The 9,378-nt window shown below is 44.0% G+C and overlaps 1 protein-coding gene across 1 annotated transcript in view; it reads right to left on the bottom strand.

Annotated features, from left to right (window-relative positions):
* The window catches only part of LOC108578037 (semaphorin-2A), an 81,016-nt gene that overhangs the window by 23,067 nt on the left and 48,571 nt on the right, over window positions 1-9,378 (bottom strand). The window lies entirely within an intron of this gene.

Below are 9,378 nucleotides of genomic sequence, written 5' to 3'. Positions count from 1 at the left end.
CCCCCCTTTTTTTTTTTTTTTTTTTTTTTTTTTTTAGAAAAATTAAGATGGTTGTTGCATTATTAAACAGTGAAACAGCATGATTAAGAATGAGCTTTGATCCAGTTACCTGTTGAAGCTCTCGAAAAACTGCATTTTGAGATACTGGAACACCTTCTCTGTAATCTTGATTTTACCTGTTCAGATCACTCGAAACAGCCTTCAAATGTCCACGAAAATTGTTCACAGAAGATACTTAATTCATCTCTCGATCAAAACCCCTTTATTCACAGGGTGTGACAAAGTTTGCGCAAAGACGGATCAAATGTGTTGAAAGTTAAGGGGACCATGTTGAAGAATAATGCAGAAACACGTACCTATCCGGTACTTTAATAAATTTTACAAATATCTTCCGGATAATTAGTGACTTACCCTCGGCGCGTATCTCGAGCTAACCTCAAACGTATGTACTACATATCATAAAGAGCTCCCCCACATCGGAGCCATTCGTCACCCTACAATACCAAAGCAACATATAGCACATTCGTACAATCACAGAAACGTTCGATCGCAACCGTACATCCGCAACACCGGGTAATCACACGCGTACGTCCACAAACACGCTTGTTCGCAAACACTCACGCGTATACGTACACCGTACACACGTATCTGTCGGCACGGTGTGCGGGCACGAATATATAATCGTGCACAAACACGGACGCGGCTGTGCGAATCACGCACGTGCACGCGGAACAAGGGGTGCACAGGTGGACGCGCACGCACACGAATGCGTAATTACCTGCAAACGCACCGTGTCTAAACAGAGGCGCGTGCAATCGCGCGCACGCGCGCTCCTCTCGCGATTGTACGATTACACGATCATGCTCGAACGAGCGCGGAGTCACGCGTGTACGCGTCTCGTTCTCCAAGTGGACACGTTTGTATCCTCTCTACTGTTCGATCGAAACATATTTCACTCGTTCACGGCCGTTCGAGTTTGACGTATCGAACTGTAAATTAGTACGGGCAAGTGTCGAACATTAGGTGAGCGTACTACTGTGCCGAGCTGGAAAGAATGTGTGATTACCTTCTCTGACACTGTTCTGGAGACAGAGCGTGTGTATTTTTGTTATTGATTGAAATGGCGATATTTGCAAGTACGATACTTGGGATTATAGATCGTCGCGTAGCGAAGAGAGAAAATGGGTTGATCTTGAAACGTATTATCCTTGAATATGGAAATTCTGCACTACGGCTGCGTGTGCCGCCAAAAATCTTAAGGTGGTGAACAGGTGCGTCGCACCATATTTCGATCGATACACTTTTAAGATGAAATTTATTTCCGCGCGGTCAGACAACTGTTTCGAAACTTTATTATTGATGGAAATGGTGATATTTGCAAGTATAATACTTGGGATTGTAGATTGTCGCGTGACAAATAGAGAAAATGAGTAGATCTTGGAACGTGTCATCCTCGAATATGGGAATTCTGCACTATGTCAGTGTGTGCCGCCAAAAATCTTCAGATGCCGGCTGCACGAGTGTTAAAGTATTAAAAACAGTCACCGACAGCCAAGAACTGTATTTCAACTTAAAAATGTGTGAAACACTATGCGACACTGACTTACATTCTAAGAAAACGCCGAACATATGACTTAACAATCGACACTTATACCACCTAACTATAGCTTCCTATAAAACAGTTCATTTCGCGAGAATTATCAACGCTTGAGTAATTTTGCTCCCACCCTATTTTCAGTTAGCATTATGCCTGACAAGCATGTCCTCCCGATTTCCTCACTCGAATCGATAATATTAATTCTATTCACAAGGCAAGCTTTCTCGAATGAAAGGAAGTACGCGCGCGATCGGTATCGTTCCCAGCAAGTCTAACGAACTGTTTGCAAATGGGCGACTCGCGATAAGGATCGTAACCCGGCTGTTGATTCCGACAGCTTTGATCGCGCTCGCTGACTAGAATGCTAATCGCGTTTGAACACGGTTGCTTCATAGGAAAATAATCGGCTACTCGTGGCTGACCGGTGTGCATCGAACACGTTGCGAGGTTTGGATTAATGATAGAGCTAGTAGGTATAGTCGGGGCCACGATATAGCGAGGTCGTAAAATCGGTCAGACGTCAAAGTAAACATGTTTTAGCTGCCGGGACCCGAAAATTGACAGAGATACGAGCAGATAAGTACTTGAAACCATGGTCAGGACCGTACAAAGAATTCTTGTATCCAGCGAAAGTCAACTGATTCTAATATACTTACTGAAAACTGCATGCAGCTAGGACAAATTAGGGTTTCTCCCTCTGGGGGAAGCCGCTTTTGGAAGTACGGTTACAAGTAAAGGTCTTATTGAGGTCTTTAACATCTTCATTTACCTGCTCGTGTTATATACAGATAGAAAGTGCAAAAAGATTGTGTAGCTTAATATTAACATATTTTCCATTTGTAAATGAAATACCATTTTCTACTTGAAGTACCAAATCATATGCTACCATTCGTTTATTGTTGGAACCCTCAAACAGACTGCAACGCACGGCCTTGAGTGCCGCAACATCAAACGATGCCGATTCTTGAGAGTTTAATTTACGAGCTCGCTATATCGTGGCCCCAACTATATGTAGGAACCTGCTTGGATATACAATATTCCTACATATTGAAGAATTTAACAATTTCGGTATAAGAAGAACACCTTCTGTGCTCTATCCGTGGAATGAATTTTCTCAGAATTGAAATAACCAAGTTTATCATTTCTCGATGAAACGTAACAAACGTGGTTCACCTGGAAGATATCGAGTTGAGAAAGTTAGTTCAAAGTGTAATTTATACGTGAAAGGTGTAAATTAGAGGTAGATAAGGAAGGCTGATCTATACAGGTTCGAGAAACTTAACATTCGCGAAATAATTGTTAAAGGAGGTACGTTAGCGAGATAATAATTTTCAGAGATCTGGCCGGGCGGCCACGTATAAAGATAATCTACTTACGAACTACGTTACCTTTCCCTTGCTCGGTACAATTATTCTCGAAATACCGGGCACGTGGCTGGGGAGAACTAGTTCGTCTCGAAGTCACTGATATACGCCTCGCATTTCCTATGCAAAACGACCGCTAAGTAATAACTGAATACACCCCGTGTACCGTCTTCCCGTTCGACGGGTTTCTCCTTCGACTACGTTTAACTATCGCTCTAATATTGATTCTAACAGTTACCCACATTTGACACTGTCTTGTGCGAAGATCTGCTCCATATTTCAAGTCCTTCGTCTCTTATGTTAATAAGGTGGAAATTGTCGAAACGTAAAATACTTAACAAACTCTCTGACAAGGTAAAATTCACCCCTCTCTATATAGAAGGAACGAAGGATTTTTGCGGTAAATTAACCCTAGAGTGATCTTCGGGTCTTCTTATTTTTTCAATAACTTTTGCTATTACCAAATTTATGTTCCCTCAACGTTATATTAAAACTTTGAAAATTGGGTCCTTTTTGACCCGAAGACCTCAAGTGTACAGTTAAACGAAAGAAAGCACAGGGGTTAATTCGGCAAAGTCATAAAACTAACCGTCAACGCACAAACGCCGACACAGACATCATCCATACGAATGAATGCAATTACTCCCCGCGCGAATACCCGTCTTCTCCAATTTTTCTCCGCAGAGTAGAACAAACTGAGCCATCTTTCACCCCATTACATCCTCCTCATCCCTCGGAGCGCACAGCCAAATTCACCTCGTAGCTCGTAAACGTTCCGATATTATAGCTACTCTCCTAACTCCAAGCGAAACAGCCAACCTCCTCCTCCTCCTCCTCCACACCGATGTCGTCTATCTTCCGCAGAAAGTATTCGGTGTTCACCGAGGGATAGGAAGAGGAGCAGGAGAGGAGGGTTGAGAACGGTCGCGATTGCCTCGTGTAAATTCTGCCGGTTGGCCCGTTAAAATCATTTAACGATCCCGTGCTATGGTACAGCTGCGCGCGTGGCCCTTGATAACGACGTATTACTCGTTAAGCAGCCCGGTGCATTAAGGCCGCGATGTACACACTGGCTCGCCGGTAATTAAAAGCGGAGCCATTCCCGGTATCCGCACTTAACTGTAAGCCAGCCCAAGGATCTCCTCGTTACACTAATCATTACTATCCGCTCGGCGAGCGTGAGTTAGAAATGGCTCGGCTGGGAAATGGCGGAGTGGTGGTATCTTTGAAAAGGAAGAACGGGGGCGAAGGAACGTGGCTGCTGAGGCTCTGAGCGCGCCCGAGAGTTCTATCCTCCTTTGCTCGGGTTCTCTCTCTCTTTTTTTCCGGGAAGTATTTTCTTCTCCTTTTTTTTACGCACGTCGAAGGGTCGGGTGAAATGAAACATGTTAATGGTATTGGCTACACGGAAGGGGTGCGACGACGTACCTCGTGCGTACGAAGAAAGCCCGCACCACGTTAGGGTCGTTAATCCATTGAAGGGTCCACTTTGCAGCCTGTTTATGCCGTTCTCTCGCGTTTCGTTTGATACGGGCGCGAACAACCTCTTTGGCCAATGATCAGACGAAATGATTTCGTGATTGAAGACTGAATCTTTGTGGTAGATTCTACTTGCCGCGGAGATGCGAGAAATTAGATGCGTGGGATTTTAGAGATGCTTGCTTTTCAAGCCCTAAACACTTTTTTCTGCTTTTTCGAATCGGTATAGGAGATTCTGTGTTAAGCACGAGAGTACGAATGGAAAGTAAGAATAAATAGGTGGATATATTTTTGTAGCATTTCTGGGGCAGAAGAGGGTATTAAAAGGGGTATGATAAGGTGTGTAATAAGCAATTTTCTAAAATGAGGAGGACATTAGGAGGAAATTCCGTGTCAACGTTCGTACAATCCGCGTGTCGTAAAATGTCTCTATCGGTGTTTTCGTGCACCGTCGAAATCGTAAAACATTATGATCGTACTCACGCACGCCGACTGCGGGTCGTTAATTAAGAACGCTCATTTATGACCTATGGCAACGGTAAATTGTTTTGGGTAAATGAGTCGTAGAATCTAATACCAGATCCAGCTCGCGGTCTTTTTCCATTATCCCCGCTGGCCGAGCAGCATAAAAGTTTATGTAACTCGTAAAAATTTTTCCACCATTACGTTCGGTTAATATTAGTAACGCGCTCGTTGCGCTGTCCTCGGGAATGTAATTTAATAACCGGGCGAAATATTGCGTAAACTTGCCTCCCCTCCCTTCCGCGTATAATCAAACCGAAAAAAAGACGAAAAAGAAAATTAACCAACAACGAAAACCTTTCAAGAATGTGTTGTAACATTTAACTCGGAGAAGAAAAACGAGTTTCGTGTGTGAAAGATCGATCGATCAAGGTTCGAGTTTAGTATCGATCGACGATCTTCGTAGTCACGTAAAGCAAAGAAAGAACGTAAGCGGGAACAAACGAGGCCGACGATTCGTCTAACGGTTCAATTTCAGATTACGACCCCGATATCAGACCTCCTTCTACGTCGTTTTTCTAACGAACCTCTCGTATTACCAGGGACCCGTTAACGAGCTCGCGAAATGGGAACGCACCTTAATCTCGCTCGGTTTCTGATTAAAGGCTATGTTCTCCAGTCCTTAATTCACTAAAGAGCAGCAGAAAGTTCTCGAGCTAGCAGACGGAGACCAAGAGACGCTGAGAACTTCAGACGGAAGAAGTGCAAGCAAGATGGAGGGAACTAGAGGGAGAGAGAGAGAGAGAGACAGGAGAGAACAGGTGCAAGTTACCAGGATAATACCTACTATCTACTCCTTCGTATGTCCGACTCGAATGTATAGTTGTCTAGTTTAGAAAGGAGTACGTGGTAGTGGAATTACTGTTTCTTTTTCCCTTCGAGTGCTGTTTGCGAAGATTTCAAAGTTACCTCGAAGTTTTCCAACAACGTTTTTCCAATACCCAGACGAAATATCTCCGACACGAACGTCTTATTATTAAGAAAATTTTTTACGTTTAAAATAGATCTCGTAGTATTGTTAGAAATCGTACGAATAATTTTCAGTAGATGAGAAAATATCTAAAATTCACAATTTATGGGTAACTCATCTATCGAAACATTTTGGCCCACATTTGATCTGACGACAAAATTAAAATTTTTTTAAATAAAGTTGATTGGTTTTTTTTAAATTTAAACATTGACAAGTTCATTGCACAGTTCCATAGAGCACAAAAATTAATTCTAATAATTTTTTCAAGGTATCTAGAAAAATAGGAAAAGACACGTCAACCTTTAAAGGGCGTTTTCACCCTGAAGTTTGAAAAAGTAGCAAAAAGAAGAATTTCCTGACACCTCCATTAAAATCCCTTAGAATTTTCGGTTTGCCGAAGTTCCCTTTCGAGTCAACACGCCGCACGCAAGCTTTCCCAAAACCTGAAAGACATCTCGTCATACACAGGTACACCAACCATCATCCAATCCAAACAACCATAATCAAGGCATACATAAATCCACGGGTAGGAACATACTGGCACGGTTGAATCAGGTTGTCGATCTCACTGGTACACGTACATGGACCTGGGCAATAATATTGTCGAGCACGGTGCATCATTTTATCGCGTTGCTTACGATGCCATTAACTTTGCAGTACCTGTGTGCCTGGCGGCATGCAAACGCCTCGACTTCCATTACCGGCCACGGTACCGCCGACTATTAAACAGAAATATCTGCCGCCTGGCTGTACGCGTCGGGTTACTTGTCCCAACCCTAAGCTTCGTGGAAGAGAACCCCGGGTTTCCGCGGATTCGCTGCAGGGTTAGAGAGCGAGAGAGAGTGTGTGGGGCTGCAGGGGATTTCCCGAGCCGCGTTTACACGCTCGGTAAGCAGTCTACGAGGAAGCAGTCTGCTCGTCGTCGTCTGTAAGACGACGAAAGTCGTTGACGCTTACATTTTGAGACGGCCTAACTCGTTTCCCCTCCTACACCACTGTGGCCGAAATGTTGCGATGCGGGCAGACAACTTGTAAAGTAGACGGAGGACTCGAGCGTGGAATTACATGGATATTCGGACCGGGAGATTTCGGGGATTTCATTAAATCCTCGGCGACAGACTCCATACGTCGGATGAATCCTCGGTTCTTCTCGCGTCGACAGATGTCTTTTGAAACTTGCGTATGTCAGCGAGCGAGCGAGCAAGTGTGACGAACTGCAGGTAGGAAATGAACGAATCTGTGCTTTCGGGATAAGTAGATCGATTTTCTTAGGAAACGAGTCGTTCGATTTTTAGACGTTTTCAGGAGACAAAAAAGACCGAAATTTCCTTCGTTTGTGCGAGCAAAATAGAACAGTGGTTTTTGGTCGTTAAAGGGTTAAAGAACACCTGGGTTGTTATCACTATCACTATTTTCCTGCAGTTTTTAGGCCACGAAGAGAAGATTTCTGATATTCCGTGAGACGGTATTTCTGTATGGAAGCCTTTCTTTCTTTTCATTATTCGAAAGAGTCGCCGTGGAGGTGATTGTACAGAGTGTCGCGCCTGACACGACGTTAGACGCGTGCTTAGTACGACGCGACTGATATTTACATATTTTTCAAAGCGTACTCGGTTCCTTATTTCCCTCTCTCTACATGGATGCTGAATCTTTGCATTTCATTAGACTCCGGCGTTCCCTCCATTAGGCGTTAGAAAAGAAAAGGGACGAAAAGTGCGGAGGGAAAATAGGTCGAGGCTTTTGTAGGTTGGCCTGCGGAGCCATGCCGTCAAAGACAAAGAGGTTTCTCAGCGACGAAATATACTTCAGACGAGGCACCCGCGTATAATGTCTAGCAGACGCGTTTTCTATGCACCTTTCGCAATCTCTCCTCTATCTCGATTGAAAATTTTTCGATTAATCAATATGATGGAATTTTTTGAGCCGAGTTAAAATTTGAAAAAAAAAATTCTCACTCTGAATACCCACCTTCTTTATTCTCACAGAAAAAAAGAGAAAAAAAAAAAGGAAACAACAATGCGTTTCTTCGTGGATACATCATCCAACCTTTTGCAACATCCCGACTCGTCGTCACCCAAATCAGAAATCCCCTGGAATTCCTGAGAAATCAGGTCACACACAGCAGGCAAAGGAAAATCGGTCAGAACGTCGTGCAATCACGACCAAGGGGGAACGGGCGCGAGTCTTTTCGGCGAGTGGGTCGAGGCGATAGGATTGTCTCCAAAAGGTGCAACCAGCTGCAAGAAAGGCGGCCTGATTATGTAGCAAAGGTGAGAACTTTCGACGACATCGAGAGCTTCTCGTGTCCACATGTAATCACCATCCGTGTCCCAGTTCAGACCAAAGCACGTTCTTTTGCAAACTACGCCTCTAAGATCAGCCACGTTTGGTTCCATGCCGTCTGCATGCTTCTTCTATTCAACAGATCTGTGCTGCGAGGCCAGGCAGTGGGCGCATCAGAGGGTGACTTTAGACTTTCGGCATCCGGCTTGATTAAGCTCCTGGCGAGAGGCGATGATGTCGCGAGTGAAACACCCAGAGGTTGTCATCCCGTCGTTAAACTACGGCGAACTCGTCGCTCCTTCGTTCCGTCCCGTCTTCCATCCTCTCTGTCTCCCTGCCGCTTGTTTCGACGGTTTAATCATCGCCACGACGTCGTTGTCGCGCATCTGGAAATTCCTCGACCCGTGCCCAATAGCGAGGCGAGGAATCGTTAGCTGAAAGTCCTGATTTCGCTGCTAAGACACGCGATGCTTTTTGATTAATCTTCGTGGAAACACTGGTCTCCCTTTGCCATGGCCTCCAGAAGTCCCTTGATTGGCTTCCTTTTCACCAGAGAAATTGATCGTAACGAGATCACCCCTCGAGGGATTGTTTTAGCGTTTCGAAGGTTGTCTGCTTTGACGATCAAACGAATAATGGAAATTCCATGGTTTCGGTAGTGCCATTCGAAGATTGTCAACCTTGATTTTGACAATTTCGAATTTTCCAACGAAGGCAGTTGGATAATTATAATTAGCAATTCAGAAGAAAATAAAATAGATATTTTATTTGATTAGTTTCTGTTACTAAGAAGCTAGTAGTATCGCTGCGAAAAATAAAAAACGTAGAGGTCAACAACAACGTGGAATAAAAGGTAATTGAATTCCATGCGTGTTGGTAGGGGCTGTCATGAAAGTATAATGCCCTTTCCCTCGACTTGATAAATCATTCCACGGCGGAACGAACTCATTTACACCTGGAACGAGGTACGTTTCTGTAAAAGTGAAATCGAACCACGTTCATGGTCAGGGGTAACGTGAAATATTTACGCAACCGTCACCTTTTACGAATGACATTTTGAACGGAAGTAAAAGAAAGTGGAACATCAGTCTATGTATACGGGCGACCGGTACAATTTACCGCGTTAAATTATTGAAGAGCCCAAGACCCAAGGTTTTCTCTTG

Source organism: Habropoda laboriosa, unplaced genomic scaffold (assembly GCF_001263275.1).
Source record: "Habropoda laboriosa isolate 0110345459 unplaced genomic scaffold, ASM126327v1 scaffold1020, whole genome shotgun sequence".
NCBI lineage: Eukaryota > Metazoa > Arthropoda > Insecta > Hymenoptera > Apidae > Habropoda > Habropoda laboriosa.
The sequence above is the reverse complement of the archived record's forward strand: the minus strand, read 5'-3'. Positions and strand labels throughout refer to the sequence as shown.